General features: G+C 37.4%; 1 protein-coding gene across 1 annotated transcript in view; it reads left to right on the top strand.

Annotated features, from left to right (window-relative positions):
- Positions 1–18,962, top strand: part of RAD18 (RAD18 E3 ubiquitin protein ligase) — a 123,902-nt gene that overhangs the window by 54,190 nt on the left and 50,750 nt on the right. The window lies entirely within an intron of this gene.

Raw genomic sequence — 18,962 nt, 5'->3', positions numbered from 1 at the left:
TGCTGGGGATTGAACCCGGGCCGCATGCATGCCAGGCGAGCGCGCTACCGCTTGAACCACATCCCCAGCCCCATGAACCTGCTTTTTGATTTATGACACTAGCTTTGAGTTAATCACTAGACACTTTGCAAATACTAATTAGTTCTCTAAAAACATCTCTGTGAGAAGATGAGACTAGCTTGAGAACATTCCTGACTCTCTCCTGTCCTCAGGCCTTTAATAAAAATTCTTCTGTAAGAAATTTCAACACTTCTATAGCTTGCAAATTGTGCCAAAAATAGTTTTCATTTTATTCTTAACACCTCCGAACTTTATCACTTTCTTTTCCTTAAATGGTCTTTTTATATATCTTTCCCAGGCTAACACCATTCTGTTTTTCTCAATTGAATATTCTTTGTTCCCTTAGTTGTTTTCTTTCAATAGCTAAGCCAGGGAACCTGCCTAGAATCAGGCGGGCAGGATTTGGTCTCTCAAACTGCATAAGAAGGAAGCAATCTCCTCAGATAGCTCCAACTATGTGCATGTATGAATATAACATTTTGAATCCCACTATTATGTATAATTATAATGTACCAATAAAAAGAAATAAGCAAATGTTAAATTGTAAATGAATAAATATAAAAAAGAAAAGTGATACAGTCTGATCAAACTGGGGAGAAGCAGCTAGATTGTTTCTCCACTGGTCCTACAGAAACTGTTAAAAGTGGTAGAAACAAAAACCAGGTTTACACATGTAGATTTAGCTAGCCTTACAGTTTAATCATATATTTTAATTTTGGTGTCAGTCTCCAAGTATGTTATTGATATACCTTCTTCTTGTAAACATTTCATTAATGTTTTATATGCATGTAGTTTTTAAAAATCAGATATATCTATGAGGCCTAAACCATCAATTTCATCTCTCTTCCAGCAACAACCTGCCTCCTATCCCATAAGGTGACAGCTATTATGCCTTTTGTTAAAAAAAATATGTATATATATCACACACGCATATATATATATATGTAAAAGATTACGGTATAACAACTACTTTTAGCATTGACATTGTATTGGGTATTAAAAGTAATCTGAAGATGATTTAAAGTATACAGGAGGTCAGGTATGGTGGTACATGCCTGCAATCCTAGCAACTTGGGAGGCTGAAGTAGAAAGATAACAAGTTTGAGACTAGCCTGGGCAACCTAATGAAAACCTGTCTCTAAATAAAAAATAAAAAGGTTTGAGAATGTAGCTCAGTGGAAGAACACCCATGGGTTCAATATCCAGAACTGGCGGAGGGGTGCATAACTCTATTTCTTGAAGTTTTTCAGTTTTTTTTTTTTTTATGATTGACATGTTAATAATATGAAAAAATGAAGATTTAGCTCTTTCATATATTCTGACCCCTCCATTTGCCTCCCTCTTATCCTTTGAATATTGTTTCGTAATAATGTTTTATTAGATCATTATTTAGGTTAGATACATTATTTACAACTTATACATACTATATATATATACATAGTATGGATGTAATCCTTTTAGGAAAACATTTAGTTTTCTGTTTGTCTACTATGGGTATATTTCTGAACATTCCTCCTGAAGTATAAATTACTTTAATACATTTAAACACATACATTGTCAACTTAATTATTTGGCAGTGTTTTCCCCCAGAACTTTCTCTAACCTCTATTATACTTTTCAAGCCTCCTTTGGTTGCTTGTTTGGTCTCGCACATGGAATCTTCTGGAGATTCTGCTCTCTTCCCTCCTCTGTTTTTAGTATCCAAATCTGCCTTTTCTCTCCCTTTTTTTTTTTTGGTTTGGTGAAATACATTTTCCTGGAAAATTCTTAAGAAAGGGTATATGGAGGAATACTTTTTGAGATCTTACATAACAGTGAGTAATACCTTTATTATTGACTAATAATTTAGCTAGTTGTAAAATTTGAGGTTGGAAAGATTTTTTTTCTGTCTGAATTAGAAGGTATTCCTCCATTGCCTTCTGCATTCCCACTTGCTCTCAATAACTAGCTTGTCATTCTGATTCTTTATTCTTCATATTGACCTTTTTTTTTTCTTTCCTGACTCTCTGTTCATCATCAAGTTCTGTCAGTCTCTTATTTTCTAAATAGTTCTTGATTCTGTGCACTTATTCTTCCCTCTAAATGACTCCCTGGGTTCAATCCCCCAGCACCAAAACAAACTACCTTCTGAAATTACTTGGTTTTTGATTGTGACATTGATGCTCTTCTGCCATTATCAAAAACTTTTCAGTGTCTTTCCATTACTCTTCAGATAAGACTCAATAAAATCTGTTATTACCTGAGTCTGGATTGCCTACCTCATTTGCCTCATTCTTCTTCTCCCCTACCTCTTTTATCAAGTTCTTTGCTGCTGCAGCAGGACCTTTGTTATGCTTTTCTCACTTTGTCTTGAGTTGTCTCCTCTTAATTGTATTTGTGGCCCTATCTACACTCCCACCTCATTATTAGATTAATTGTAGTTTTCATGGGAAACCCTCCTGACTTCCCAGCCAAGGTAAGGTTTCCTTTACAGGCGTGTGCTGCATAAAGATGTTTCTTTTTTTTTTTTTAATTTATTTTTTTTATTGGTTGTTCACAACATTACAAAGCTCTTGACATATCATATTTCATACATTAGATTGGAGTGTGTTATGAACCCCCAATTTTACCCCAAATGCAGATTGCAGAATCACGTCGGTTACACATCCACAATTTTACATAATGCCCTATTAGTAATTGTTGTATTCTGCTACCTTTCCTATCCGCTACTATCCCCCCTCCCCTCCCCTCCCTTCTTCTCTCTCTACTCCATCTACTGTAATTCATTTCTCTCCTTGTTTATTTTCCCATTCCCCTCACAACCTCTTATATGTAAGTTTGTATAGCAATGAGGGTCTCCCTTCATTTCCATGCAATTTTCCTCATCTCTCTCTTTCCCTCCCATCTCATGTCACTGATTAATGTTACTCTTTTCTTCCCACTCTTCCTCCCTGTTCTGTTCATATTTGCTCTCATTATATCAAAGAAGACATTTGGTATTTGTTTTTTAGGGATTGGCTAGCTTCACTAAGCATAATCTGCTCTAGTGCCGTCCATTTCCCTGCAAATTCTATGATTTTGTCATTTTTTATTGCTGCATAGTACTCCATTGTGTATAGATGCCACATTTTTTTTATCCATTCATCTATTGAGGGGCATCTGGGTTGGTTCCACAGTCTAGCAATTGCGAATTGTGCTGCTATGAACATCGATGTGGCAGTATCCCTGTAGCATGCTCTTTTAAGGTCTTCAGGGAATAGTCCGAGAAGGGCAATAGCAGGGTCAAATGGTGGTTCCATTCCCAGCTTTCCCAGGAATCTCCAAACTGCTTTCCAAATTGGCCGCACCAATTTGCAGTCCCACCAGCAATGTACAAGTGTACCCTTTTCTCCACATCCTCGCCAGCACTTGTTGTTGTTTGACTTCATAGTGGCTGCCAATCTTACTGGAGTGAGATGGTATCTTAGGGTGGTTTTGATTTGCATTTCTCTGACTGCTAGGGATGGAGAGCATTTTTTCATGTACTTGTTGATTGATTGTATATCCTCCTCTGAGAAGTGTCTGTTCAGGTCCTTGGCCCATTTGTTGATTGGGTTATTTGTTATCTTATTGTCTAATTTTTTGAGTTCTTTGTATACTCTGGATATTAGGGCTCTATCTGAAGTGTGAGGAGTAAACATTTGTTCCCAGGATGTGGGCTCCCTATTTACCTCTCTTATTGTTTCTCTTGCTGAGAAAAAACTTTTCAGTTTAAGTAAGTCCCATTTGTTGATTCTTGTTATTAACTTTTGTGCTATGGGTGTCCTATTAAGGAATTTGGAGCCGGACCCCACAATATGTAGATCGGAGCCAACTTTTTCTTCTATCAGACGCAGAGTCACTGGTTTGATATCAAGCTCCTTGATCCATTTTGAGTTAACTTTTGTGCATGGCGAGAGAAAGGGATTCAGTTTCATTTTGTTGCATATGGATTTCCAGTTTTCCCAACACCATTTGTTGAAGATGCTATCCTTCCTCCATTGCATGCTTTTAGCCCCTTTATCAAATATAAGGTAGTTGTAACTTTGTGGATTAGTCTCTATGTCCTCAATTCTAAACCATTGGTCCACCCGCCTGTTTTGGTACCAGTACCATGCTGTTTTTGTCACTATTGCTCTGTAATATAGTTTGAAATCTGGTATCGCTATACCACCTGATTCACACTTCCTGTTTAGAATTGCTTTTGCTATTCTGGGTCTTTTATTTTTCCATATGAATTTCATGATTGCTTTATCAATTTCTACAAGATATGCCATTGGGATTTTGATTGGCATTGCATTAAACCTATAGAGAACTTTTGGTAATATCGCCATTTTGATGATGTTAGTTCTGCCTATCCATGAACAGGGTATATTTTTCCATCTTCTAAGATCTTCATCAACTTCTCTCTTTAGGGTTCTGTAGTTTCCATTATATAAATCTTTCACCTCTTTTGTTAGGTTAATTCCCAAGTATTTTATTTTTTTTGAGGATATTGTGAATGGAGTGTTTTTCCTCATTTCCGTTTCAGAAGTTTTGTCCCTGATATACAGAAATGCCTTTGATTTATGCGTGTTGATTTTATATCCTGCCACTTTGCTGAATTCATTTATTAGTTCTAGTAGTTTCTTTGTAGACCCTTTTGGGTCTTCTAGGTATAGAATCATGTCATCTGCAAATAGTGATAATTTAAGTTCTTCTTTTCCAATTTTTATGCCTTTAATTTCTCTCGTGTGTCTAATTGCTCTGGCCAGTGTTTCGAGAACTATATTGAATAGAAGTGGAGATAGAGGGCTTCCCTGTCTTGTTCCGGATTTTAGAGGGAATGCCTTCAACTTTTGTCCATTCAGAATGATGCTAGCCTGAGGCTTAGCATAGATAGCTTTTACAATGTCAAGGTAAGTTCCTGTTATCCCTAGTTTTTCGAGAGTTTTGAACAAAAAGGGATTCTGTACTTTGTCGAATGCTTTCTCTGCATCTATCGAGATGATCATATGGTTCTTATCTTTAAGTCTATTGATGTGGTGAATAACATTTATTGATTTCCGTATGTTGAACCATCCTTGCATCCCAGGGATGAATCCTACTTGATCATGGTGCACAATTTTTTTGATGTGTTTTTGTATTTGATTCGCCAGAATTTTATTGAGGATTTTTGCATCTAGGTTCATTAGAGATATTGGTCTGTAGTTTTCTTTCTTTGAGGTGTCTTTGTCTGGTTTCGGAATCAGGGTGATGTTGGCCTCATAGAATGAATTTGGAAGAGCTCCCTCTTTTTCTATTTCCTGAAATAACTTGAAAAGTATTGGTATTAATTCTTCTTTAAAGGTTTTGTAAAACTCCACTGTATACCCATCCGGTCCTGGGCTTTTCTTGGTTGGTAGTCTTTTGATGGCTTCTTCAATTTCATCCATTGATATTGGTCTGTTCAAATTGTGTGTATCCTCCTGACTCAGTCTGGGTAAATCATATGACTTAAGAAATTTATCGATGTCTTCATTATCTTCTATTTTGTTGGAATATAGGTTTTCAAAATAATTTCTAATTGTCTTCTGTATTTCTGTAGCATCTGTTGTGATATTGCCTTTTTCATCCCGTATGTTAGTAATTTGAGTTCTCTCTCTCCTTCTCTTCGTTAGCATGGCTAAAGGTCTGTCGATCTTATTTATTTTTTCGAAGAACCAACTTTTAGTTTTGTTAATTTTTTCAATAGTTTCTTTTGTTTCAATTTCATTGATTTCCGCTCTGATTTTAATTATTTCTAGCCTTCTGCTACATTTGCTGTTGTTTTGCTCTTCCTTTTCTAGGGCTTTGAGATGAAGTGTGAGCTCATTTATTTGTTGGCTTTTTCTTTTTTTGAGGAATGACCACCAGGCGATGAATTTTCCTCTTAAAACTGCTTTCATTGTGTCCCATAGATTCCGATATGTTGTGTCTGTATTTTCATTTATCTCTAAGAATTTTTTGATTTCCTCCTTTATGTCTTCTGTAACCCATTGATCATTCAGTAACATATTGTTCATTTTCCATGTGATGTAGGATTTTTCCTTCCTTCTTTTATCATTGATTTCCAGTTTCATTCCATTATGATCAGATAAAATGCATGGTATTATCTCCACCCCTTTATATTTACTGAGGGTTGCCCTATGGCATAATATATGGTCTATTTTTGAGAAGGATCCATGTGCTGCTGAGAAAAAAGTATATCCATTTGATGATGGTTGATATATTCTATATATGTCAGTTAAGTCTAGGTTATTGATTGTGATATTGAGTTCTATAGTTTCTTTATTCAACTTTTGTTTGGAGGATCTGTCCAATGGTGAGAGAGGTGTGTTGAAGTCACCCATGATTATTGTGTTGTGGTCTATTTGATTCTTGAACTTGAGGAGAATTTGTTTAATGAATGTCGCAGCACCATTGTTTGGTGCATAAATATTGATAATTGTTATGTCTTGTTGGTGAATGGTTCCTTTTAACAGTATATAATGACCTTCTTTATCCCTTTTGATTAACTTAGTCTTGAAGTTGATTTTATTCGATATGAGGATGGCCACCCCTGCTTGCTTACGAGAACTGTGTGCGTGATATATTTTTTCCCATCCTTTCACCTTCAGCCTGTGTATGTCTTTTCCAATCAGATGTGTCTCCTGGAGGCAGCATATTGTTGGATTTGTTTTTTTAATCCATGATACCAGCCTATGTCGCTTTATTGGAGAGTTTAAGCCATTAACATTCTGAGTTACTATTGATATATGGTTTGAACTTCCATCCATGTTTGATTGTTTATCCTTTTTTTTAAAAAAAAAATTTAGTTTGTTTCTTCGTGATTATCTTTCCCCTCGCCCTCTGTCTTTACTGAGGCACTTTCCACTGATGGTTTTGGTTATTGTTTTTCATTTCTTCCTCGTGTAGTGTTTTGCTCAAAATGCTTTGCAATGCTGGTTTTCTGGCTGCAAATTCCTTTAACTTTGTTTATCATGAAAGATCTTTATTTCGTTGTCATACCTGAAGCTTAATTTTGCTGGATACAGAATTCTTGGTTGGCATCCATTGTCTTTCAGTGTTTGAAATACATTGTTCCATGACCTTCTTGCTTTCAGTGTCTGTGATGAAAAATCCGTTGTTAACCGTATTGGTTTACCCCTAAATGTAATCTGTCTCCTTTCTCTTGTAGCTTTTAATATTTTCTTTTTGTTCTGTATATTGGATATCTTCATAACAATGTGTCTTGGCGTTGGTCTACTGTGATTTTGTGTGCTCGGTGTCCTGTATGCATCTTCAATTTGTATATCTGTTTCCTTTTTTATTTCTGGAAAGTTTTCTGTAATTATTTCATTCAGCAGGTTTCTCATTCCCTTGGTTTGAATCTCTGTACCTTCTTCTATCCCGATGACTCGTAAGTTTGGTTTCTTCATGTTATCCCATAACTCTTGGATGTTTTTCTTGTGATTTTTTACCAGCCTTTCTGAGTTGGCTAGACTCTTTTCAAGATGGTATATTTTGTCTTCATTATCTGACGTTCTGGCTTCTACTTGCTCCACTCTGTTAGTGATACTCTCAATTGAGTTTTTAATTTGGTTTATCATTTCCTTCATTTCTACAATTATTGTTTGATTATTTTTTATAATCTCTATCTCCCGATAAAGATGCTTAACTTCTTCTTTTATCTGTTTATGTAATTCATTCTCAATGTGTTCTTTCGCTGCTTGAATTTGCTGTCTTGTATCCTCTTTAAGGTTTCATTCCATCTGTCTAACGTGTTCCTTGAGGTCTTTATATGACCATTTTTCTGATGACTCTAGGTCCTCCTGAATATTTAGGCTGTCCTGCATTGTTTGTACTCCTTTTCTTCCTTGCTTCTTGAAGCTGCTCATGTTGCTTCTTGTTCTGTTTGACTGCTGGGTTACTGTTTTTCGTATAAATTTATTTGATGCTTGGGAGGAAAGGTATTAGAAGGGAAGGGAAGAAGTCACTAAAGAGAATGAGAGTAGGCAGATAGAATTCAAGGAAGGGGGATAAGAAAAATGAAAAGACAAAAGAAGAAAGAAATAGGAACTAAAAAAAGAAAAAAAATTTAAAAAAAAATAATAATTTAAAAAATTAAAATTAAAATTAGAAGAGAAAGAAGAAGAAAAAGAAAAAAAACAAGATAGAAAAATGAAGATGAAAGAAAAACCCAAATCAAAAAAAAAAAAAAACTAATAAATGCCATCTTAGAGTTTGATTAACTTCTCTTCCACTAGGTGGCGCTGTGCCCACCAGGTCAAGTCTCTCCTGTCAGTATGCGGGAACCAATCACTGTGAAGCAGCTCCTCCCAGACTGGGCGAGTCTCCAATCCTGAGTGCCTAGGGCCTCCTCTTGTGTCCAATCACTTCCACTTTTCCTCTAGCCAGGCCCCTCTCACCACAATATTGGCTACAGGCCAGGTCTGCTGCTCCTGGGAGCCCTGTTTTCATGAACGACTGGGCTCACTCCTCCAGTTTGCCATTCCCTCAGACCCTAAGTTTGTAGAGCTTGGGGCTGAGAATCCTCAGCGAATTTTACTTGCCCTCCGGTATCCACTCCCCCGTAGCTGGTGCAAGAGACCTCAGCAATCAGCTCTGGCGGAAGCGGCAGTCCCGCACCATGGGTCCCGCACCACCTCTGACTCCCTCGGGCTGACTGTAGCACTCACGGGAGAGCTGGGAGGGGCCCTTAAGGTTTCCCGATGCGTGGAGAGGGAAAGCTAGGGGGTTACACACCTCTAGCAGCAGGCTTCAATGAAGTTATCTCCTCCGCCGCAGCCCTGGGACGCCAGCCCTCCGCCACAGTGGTGTCCCCCGCAAACGGCGACATCTCGCCTCCCCCTGCCGGGCGACCAACGCAACGGGCGGGTCCCCACTGTCTCTCCCAAGCCCCGCCTGGAACCTGCGGCCACTACCCACGAAGGCCCGGCAGGAATCCACCTCCGTAGGATGGGAAGGGCTGACCAGCCGCCTCAGCCGGATGGATTAATGCCATAAAGATGTTTCTTTCAATTGCAGACTACATTTGTGACAGTGGCCTTATAAGTTTATAATGGAGCTGAAAAATTCCTATTGCCTAGTGGCATTCTACTCACTGTTGTGTTACTGTTTCCTACAGTATTCAGTGCAGTTACATGCTATATAGGACTGCAGTATAGGGGCAATAAGCCCAGGTGTGTAGCAGACTAGAGCATTTAGGTTTGTGCTCTGTAATGTATGCACAGTGATGGCGTTTCTTAGGCTATATCCCTGTCCTTAAGAGATGCCTGTCTGGTCTTATCATTCTTTACTATTCATTCAGTACAAGCTTTCTTAGTACTTATTATATGCTAGATATGTGCTAGCTGCTGGTGATATATGAATGAGCAATATAGACAAAAACTCTTGGAGTGTATAATCTATTGTTTTAGAAAGTGATAAGTAAAAAATTAAAGCAAGAATGTGTAAGAAATTTTAAACTTTTGACAAGATAGCCACAGTTATTGTCAGTTAATATTATTATTTCTAAATTTAATTATGTTTATATTCTAATTGTGTGATAAGGCTACTATAACAAAGGTACCACGGAGTGGCTTAAATAACAGAAATTTATTGTCTCACAAATCTGGAGTCTAAAAGTTCAAAACAAGGTGTCAGCAGGGTTGGTTCCTTTGAGGACCATGATGGAAGGGCCTATCTTAGGCCTCTCTCCTTGGCTTGTTGATGGTTGCTTCTCCCTGTTTCTGTTCCCATCATCTATTTTCTAGGTATTCCTCTGTGTCCAAATGTCCTTTTAATAAACATAATCAGTCTTATTGGATTAGGGCTCTCATCCTAATGGCCTCATGTTAACTTGATTACTTCTGTAAATACCCTATTTCCAAATGAGGCCTCATCCTAAGGTATTGGGCTTAAGACTTCAACATATGAACTACAGTTTTATAATGTACAGAGGAAATGTTTTTATCTTATTCACCATTTGACAGAACAGTGTCTACAATCAGTTCTTTTCTGTACTTAGCACTTTGAAGTGCTCTACCACTGAGCCACATCCCAGCACAGTATGTTTTTGACCAAGTGAATGAGTAGATGAGAATGGGGAGGCACCATGGTTTTTAATCACAATCTATCAAGCCTATAGAAAGTAAAGTAAGAGAATCTAAACATTTTCTACATCTGTCACTATTCTAACTTTTCTTTCCTTTTGAGAAGAAATGGAGAAACTTTGATCTATCTTCCAGGCTAAGATATTAGCCATGCTTCAGTGGTCTCATCTGTTCTGTTTATGTGCACTTCTACTCATTTCTTCTACTCATTTTTTTTTTAATATATCTCTGCCACAGTACTGGGGATTGAACCCAGGGGCACTCAACCACTGAGACACATTCCCAGCCCTTTTTAAATTTTGAGACGGGGGTCTCACTAAGTTGCTTTGGGCTGCACTAAATTGCTGAGATTGGCTTTTAACTTGTGATCCTCGTGCCTCAGCCTCCTGAGCCACTGGGATTACAGGAGTGCACCACTGCACCTGGCTTTACTTTGTTACACTTTTAAAGAATATAAAGGAAGGCAGAAAGGCATAATTATTGAATGTGTATAATTTCTGTGCCGAGAGTTTTGCTTGTTATTTTAATAATCTTCCCTGAAACTCTATGCAGCACATATTGACCTATTTAAGAAGAAGAACTGGAACTTGGAAACATTAGACAAATTGTCCATATATCTAGTAAAAAGCAGAACTAGAAATAAAACTCATATTTAGTGGATGCTCAAGTCAAAGCCCTTTGCAGCATCGTTATCGTATTTGAATCTTAGTGAGATTCACATCTTAAGAAGGGTAAGCAAAAGCATCTGTGAGTGACTGGTATGTTAGGAATCTTTTCTTCTTTTTCCCCAGGGCCATCTTTAGTTTCAGATTATAGTGTTTAAAAGCAGCTTAATTTTGTGAATGGGCTACTGTGGCATTTTAATGATAATTATATCTATTCTCTCTCTCTCTCTCTCTCTCTCTCTCTCTCTCTCTCTCTCTCTCTCTATACACACACACACACATTTTTTTTTAAAATGGGAGATAGACACAATACCTTTATTTTATTTTATTTTATTTATTTTTTATGTGGTGCTGAGGATTGAGCCCAGTGCCTCACACATGTTGGTAAGAGCTCTACCACTGAGCCACAACTCCAGCCCCTTTAGCAATATTTTAAATAGATTTGTATTCATGAGTTTCTCGTTCAGAAAAGGAAAGAAGCAGTGGTATTAGTTAGTTTGAGTGTCAGTTGCATGTCTCTAGATGGGGTATTTGATGCAAAGATTGAGTCTGTTGAGTCACCTGGGTACTTCAGATATCAGATGCTTTTGCTTACCCTTCTTAAGATGTGAATTACTCCAGTAAGAGGCAGAATCTTAACCTGATGGAAAGTTACTTCTACCTGCCTCACTACCATGACATGTATTTTAGGGATCTTATGTTTCTTTACCTTTGTAAAATAGTTTTATACTCAGTGATAAAAAAATATTCCAATGAGTACTTGAGTTATCTCCAGCAATTTGCTGGGTGCCTCAGCTTAATCTTGTTAAGTTGGCAAGGCCTTTAAAACATAGTTTAGTTTGTTTCTTTGTTCCTGTGTTTGGTCATTTATTAACTCAATAAATATTTAATGGGCATCTTCTGTGTGCTAGTTGATATTTTAGATGCTAGAAATATGGAGTGACCAAGACACATAATTGCCTTCACTCGTGGAGCTTCATTCTGGTAGTAAACTGACCAACAGCATAAGAAACAGATGATAACACAATTTTAGGTAGAAAATGCTATGAGGACAATAAAACAGGATAATTTGATAGAAATTATGAGGAGCATTAGATAAGGTAGTCAGGAAAAGGCTTTTATTGAGAAGTTGGCATTTGAGAAGTTTTCATTAAAATAAAATTAAAGAGGTGCTGAAGGAGGAGTATTTCAAGGAGAGAGCATCAGAAGCAGAGGCCTAACGGAGAAACAAAGCCGGCAATGGGCTAAAAGATAATGATATACTTTGGATGGAGAATAAATCACCAGGAGCAGGAATAGTATGAAAACCAGTGTAGAGGCTCTTTGGTCAGGAGACTTTTATTGACCACTGATCAGTACATCTCAATCAGTATTTTAGGTTTGGGGAGTGTAATATCAAGCAAAGACTACCTCTGCCCACTTGGAGCTTAGTTCTAATGGGTATCATTAGGCAGTGAACAAATGAGTAAAATGTGTAGCTGTGAAGAGAGATAGGGCAGGCACAGAATGGAGGAGCTGCTACTTCAGATTTGGTGGTCAGGGAAGGCCTCTTTAAAAAGATTTTATGCTATGGAGGAGACACCTGAATGAAGTGACATTTCTTTGCTAAACTAGGACAGATAATGGCTTCCTGTAAAATGGTAGCTATATAGAAGTAAAATGGGCATTTCAGGCAAAATTTCAAAGATGAACAAATATATTAGCTACTGAGTTTAATGTAGAGAGCAACTAAAAGAGGTACCAGGAATGACTCCTACATTTTGGTCTAAGCAGCAGTGTAAAAATGATAGTGCCATTTACTAAGGTGGAGACCAGGGATGAATCATGGATGGGAAAGGGAATCAATTTGCTTTGCCTATATAGTTTTGGTTTCTGTTGGATATCCAAGTGGAAAAGAAAATCAAGCATGAAAACTTGATCTTACCTCCTTAAAAGTAAAACCAAAGACCTTTTGTGGTTATAATTAGTATTTAAAGTTGGGAACCTAGGTAAGTTTATCCGGAAGGAGAATGCTGATAGGGAACAGAGCCTAAGGCTCCATCCTGGGCTTACCAGCATTGAGAACAACATTCTCAGTTCTCCGAGCTTCTTTACATTTTGAAAAATTATCAACCATACCAAAGAGCTTTTGTTTATATGGGTTATATCTATTGGTATGTATCATTTAGAGGACTCTATTGGTATGTATCATTTGGAGGACTGTTGCTCTGGCCAAGATGGAATAACAGATACCTGATTTACCTGCTTGAAACAACCAAATAAATGGACAAGTCCTATGAAACAGCAGTTTTCAAGACATGTCAGCTATTGGACAACAAAGGACAGGAACCTCTGAGAGATGGGGAAAGTGGGATGCACATAATAACAGAGTTTATATGGGGACTTCCAGAAGACTCTGGATTGAGAAAGAGCTGAGAGACCAGAGAAACCAAAGAAATTTGAATTTGCAGTATGGAGTATAGGGAAGAGAGAGTAGCTCAGAGAGAATCCTCGGGATGTGCAGAAGGTTCACCTTGATTTCTTTAGCATGCAAAGTATGTTGTCTGACCACAGTGAGATTAAGTTAGGAATCAGTAACAAAGCCCTTGGAAGATTCCAACTATTTGGAAATGAAATAATGCAGTTCCAAGTAACCTGTGGGTCAAGAAGCTTCAAATATATTTAACTTGTTTAACAATAAATAACATTCTACTAAAAATAACTGTTTCCCCCTCCAAAGATTAAAAGTATAGATTTTTACTTTTAGCCCAGATAGAATAACTTTCCTTTATTAAAAAAAAACCAGAAGATCAGATAAAGTATATAAAAGAATGATTTCTTAGATACTAGAAACAGGTAATACAAGACAGTGATTTCTGAGAGAAAGAAAACAAAGTAAGATGATAAATTCTATAGCTGCAATAGCAAATTTCAGGCACATGATGAGGGAACCCCAAAACAACCCAGTAGTATCACTGAGTTGAGACAGATCAAAGCTCTTAGAGGCCAAGATATCTAGAATTCATGGGATGGAGTACCAGAAAATAGGGTACTGCAGAGAAAAGACAGAGAAAAGATCTCTAGAAGGATCCTGTTAGGTCTTTGTCTGCCTAGCAATGTGCACATGAATGAAAGGAGACTACTGGAGACTAGGGAAAGACCCTTTTGGAAGGATTATGTAGAGCAATTTCTGGAATTTAAATAAGGCAAAGAATAGCCTGAATTAACCATCGATTAGAATAGAGAAAGCTCATAAAATATGGGCCCTCAGGCAGCATCCTCAGACGTGTATGCCTTAGAACAGGCTGAATTACCTTAGCCAGATAATATATAGTTTAGGCTTTGCAGGCTACATGTGCTCACTGACCACATCTTGTTTCCATAGGGCTATATAAGTAGGTCTTGAGTTGGATTTGGCCCTTGGGCTTTATGTTGATTCCTCCTCTAGGCTAAATGCTGCTCTCATCTTCCCTAATTAAAAAAAAAAAATATTTTGAAGAGATTTCATTTTTTAAATCAGTTTTAGGTTCACAGCAAAATTGAACAGAAAGTACAGAGAGTTGTAATATTCCCCTTGTCCCTCCCTGCACATGCATAAGTTCAATTGCTATCAATATCCTGTACCTGAATGGTATATTTGTTACCATTGATGAACCAAAACTAACATGAAGTCCATAGTTTACTTTAAAGTTTACTGTTGGTTGTTAATATATCCTATGGGGTTTGATATGTATCCACCATTATGGCATCATACAGAACAGTTTTTCTGCCCCAGAAATCCTCTTTGCTCCACCTGTTGATCTTTCCTTCCTCTCTAACCCTTGGCAAATCTGAGCTTTTAGTTCCCATAGTTCTGACTTTTCCAGAATGTCATATAATTGGAACCATATAGTATAAAGCCTTTTTGAATTGGCTTCTTTCTTTAAATAATATACATTTGAGATCCTTTTGTTACCAGTGGAGGATTCCGTGGGAGCCAGGTTCTTGGTGTCCTGAACAAAGAATTCCGCAAGAAATGCAGAAGTAACAGGCAGAGCATAGAGTTACTGAAAGTGAAAGTATACTCTGTAAAGAAGAGCAGAGTAGCCCAGCGAGGGAGGCTTAAGGCCCCCATGTGTGGGCGAGACTTGTTTTATATGCTGAGCTGTGCCTCATTCACCTCCCCATGGACCTGATTGAAGTCCTTGCCCTATTTGTTCCCAATGGTTACTTTATTTTTGCCTAATTAGAATACAGAACTTGTAGTGAGAGTTGCCATGGTAACGGGACTGTATAGAACTTGTGGTAACAGTGTGGTGATAAGCTCTCCCTAGCAGGAGTTGCCATGGTAATGGGACTTCTTGTAAACAGGAACCTGATAACATGTCCTCATATTGTTGTCTGGCCAGCATTTTCCATGTACCTTACCTCTGCTATCTTGACATCCCAAAACTCCTACCTCACTTCCATGTCTTTTCATGGCTTATTATAGCTCTTTTTTGTTGTTCTTGCCATGCTAGGGATGGAACACAGGGTCTCATATGCTAGGCTAGTCCTTTACCACTGAGTCACACCCTGGGCTGGCTTATTTCTTTTTAGCACTGAATAATATTCCATTCTGGATGTATCCATAGTTAAACCATTTACCTACTGAAGAACATCTTGATGGCTTCCAAGTTTTGTCAAGTATGATTAAAGCTGCTTATAAATGTTTGTGTGCATTTTTTTGTGTGAACATATATCTTCAACTCATTTAAATTAATATTGGGGAAACTTGCTTGTGGGATAGGATGGTATCCTTAATTTTATAAAAAAATGCCAAATTGTCTTCCGATGTGGTTGTACCATTTTGCACTCCCACCAGCAGTGAATAAGAGTTCTATTGTTATGTATCCTCACCACATTTGGTAGAGTCAGTGCTTCATATGTTTGCCATTCTTGTAGTTATGTAGTAGTGTATCATTGTTGCTTTAATTTGCAATTCCCTAATTTCATGTGATATTGGGCATCTTGTAATATATTTGTTTACCATCTATATATCTTCTTTGGTGAAGTGTCTGGATCATTTTCCCTTTTTTGAAATTGGGGTTTTCATTTTCTTATTGTTGTGTTTGAAGAGTTCTCTGTTAATTGCCTTTTTATCAAATTTGTCTTTTGCAAATATTTTCTCCCAGTCTATAGCTTTTCTTCTCATTCTCTTGATATTTTGCCCTAATGAAACGTGAAAATAAGCCTTGGGATGCTTCAATAGATTATATAGCTTGTGTGGTCCAGAACAAAACTCTTTATAGCTTTAGTGTCATCTTGTAATCTTCTACATAGATGCAGATAAGCATTTGATAAAATTGAACCTCCACCCATGGTCAGAGCTCTCAGTAAGCTAGAATTTCTTCAATTTGACAAAGGGTATGTATGGAAAAAAACAAACAAACCCTACAACTAACATATCTAACGGTGAATATTGAATGTTTCCAATTGAAAACAAAGTATAGATGTTGATTCTCACCACTTTTATTCACCATTGTACTGGTGGTCTCACTCAAAGTGATAAGGTGCCAACTATTATGCCTGGAAGGGTTTTTTTTTTTAAGTTTGTTTTTTAAATTAGGAGATATAAGTTTCCATTAAAAATGGTATGCCATAAAATAAGCGACTAGCTCACAAGTCAAATAGGTACCCAACATACTTCTGGTATGTTTCAGAAGGGCTTTATTTGTAGTTCTCATTTCATCATAGGTATGTACCCAGGAACCCATATTTAATAGACTGCTTCATCAAAAATATCCCTTTTCTCTGTGTGTGGAGGACTGTACCCAGTGTCCCAGGCATGCTGAGAACACCCTCTATCACTGAGCTAAACCCCAGCCCATTAAAGATATTGTTAAATGAAAATGACTTTTTTTGGTAGTTTAAATGGTGAGTGGTATTCACCATTGCTATTGTAATAAAAACGTAATAATGCATGCATGTCCTACGTAGGTATTGTCATAATAATACAATGACATGCGTTATTACATTACCTCATCTCCCCTGTGAAAGAGTCTCAGGGATCCTTCGCTGCACTGTACCTTGAAATCTGTTTTAGCACGTAGGAGGAAGAGGAGCCTGCTCAGAAAGCTGCAGAAAGAAAGGAGGAAAGCTTGGAAACATGGTATCAGAAAATCCAGGAAAAGAGTGTTTTAAGAAGAAATCATGACTTATTCCACATGTGGCTATGAAAAGTTCTGTAAGAGGCCATACATGGAACCATTGATTTTCATAGCTTGGAGGCAACAAACCCTGACAAGAGTAGCTTCCTCTAGGACGGTTTCACTGAGAGGAGCTGTTTGAGAGGAGGCATCAGAAGCACTTAGAATTCATTGAGATCAAATTGGAAATGAAGCAGTGAGAATATGAAAGTGGACAGTTCTTAGGCAAGGTTTCTCTGTCAGAGTGAGGCCGTAGCTGGAGATAGGTGTTGGGTTAGGGGAGGGCTTTTAATTAATTTCTTGAGTTTGTTGTTTAAATTGGGAGATACTTAACTCAGCAACTCAGACTTTTTGAGGGTAGCCCATAGCAATAAATATATTTTATATCATTACTGTGTACACACACATTGAAACAAAAGTTTCTCAAAATGCTTTTACCTTTTCCATTTTTAATGCACTCTGAGACTTTCTATTCTGCTCTTTATTGTTTCATTAAGGGAAAAATCAAATAGCAGTCTGAACTTACTAAGTTGTTTTCATAGCCCACACACTCAATTTCAAACGTAGCTTGTGTTTGAGAGGACTTCATGATGGAATCCACAGTGTAAGTTTGGAGTCAGCTTTTAGATATAGCAAGGACAGTCATTTCATGGTAAAAATAAGGAGTAAGAGAGATCATGTGTGAATAGACTGGATGTAATGGTGATTGGAAGGAGACAGAATTCTGTTAGAATGAATCCATAGTTTTCAGAGTAGTGTGAGACCAACTGAGAGTGGGCCATAGAGGAGAGCAGCATTAGAGGTTTGAATAAAGAGGAGACTATGAAACAGTAGTTCTGGAGAATTTAATGAGTTCGGGTTGACTGAATATGAACTTAGCAGATCCCACAACTAGCTGAGCCACTTAAAACTTTCAAGAGGTAAATTCAGGACAGATAACCAGCAGAACTGAGGTTTTATGCTGTAGAGTACTCCTGGCCAAATGGCAGATCTCCAAAGATGAGGTGAAGAGATGAGTGGGAACAATTTTATTAGTCATAATCTGTTGGCATCATTCATTTTCTAAGCAGCATTATTAGACTTCTTGGGCGAAAGCCAGAGCAGTGGCTGCCATTTGGTTTTGTTTTCCAGCCTAGCTATGGGATAATTAGATTTCAATAAGAAAAGGAAAATTTTTTAAATCTGAGATTTTATTATTTCAAAACATAAAGTCATTAAGCCTCCTTAACTGTTAATGCAAGTATTTAGCAAGTTTCTCTAGTAAATCTTAAGCCCACAATTATTTTCTAGTGGCCTAGAAATAGTATAAAATCTAGGAAAATGGCCTGGACATGAGCTAAATATAAATAAACTGCATTGATCCCATAGTGATGTGTTACCCTGGCCTAACACAACCTAACGATATTGGCCCATTAATTCTGGAGAACTGAAGAAGGATATGATAATTATCCTCAAATGCATGGAGTTAAATAGAAACTACCTAGCTTGTATCTATCTATGTAGAGATTCTACATAGAAGATTGTTTCTGAAGAGCTGAACTTTTCCAATCATCTTTATGGCCAGCTTATAATTTCTTTTGCTGAACTTTTAACTATCTTTTTATTTAAATTTACCAGTTTTTAACCCCACTGATTAGTTTCACTGGGCGTTTTAATGCACATAAACATAAATATGTTGGAATTTGTAGTAGTCTCTCCTAAATGTCTTCGCTGTGCCTACTAGTATCCACATATAGGAGTCCAACTTCTCTTCTTCTTAGTTGTGCATCATATTTTAGTGTTCTTTTTTCATATTAAAGGATAATTTTCTGGGCTGGGGTTGTGGCTCAGAGGTAAAGCGTTCGCCTAGCATGCGTGAGGCACTAGGTTCGATCCTCAGCACCATATAAAGTAAAATAAAGACATTGTGTCCACCTGTAACTAAAAAATAAATATTTTAAAAAAGGATAATTTTCAAAACTAAATGAAATCATCCCTATGGATACATAATTAATATTTTT

Source organism: Spermophilus citellus (assembly GCF_964194105.1).
Source record: "Spermophilus citellus genome assembly, chromosome: 19".
Taxonomy (NCBI): Eukaryota; Metazoa; Chordata; class Mammalia; order Rodentia; family Sciuridae; genus Spermophilus; species Spermophilus citellus.
The sequence above is the reverse complement of the archived record's forward strand: the minus strand, read 5'-3'. Positions and strand labels throughout refer to the sequence as shown.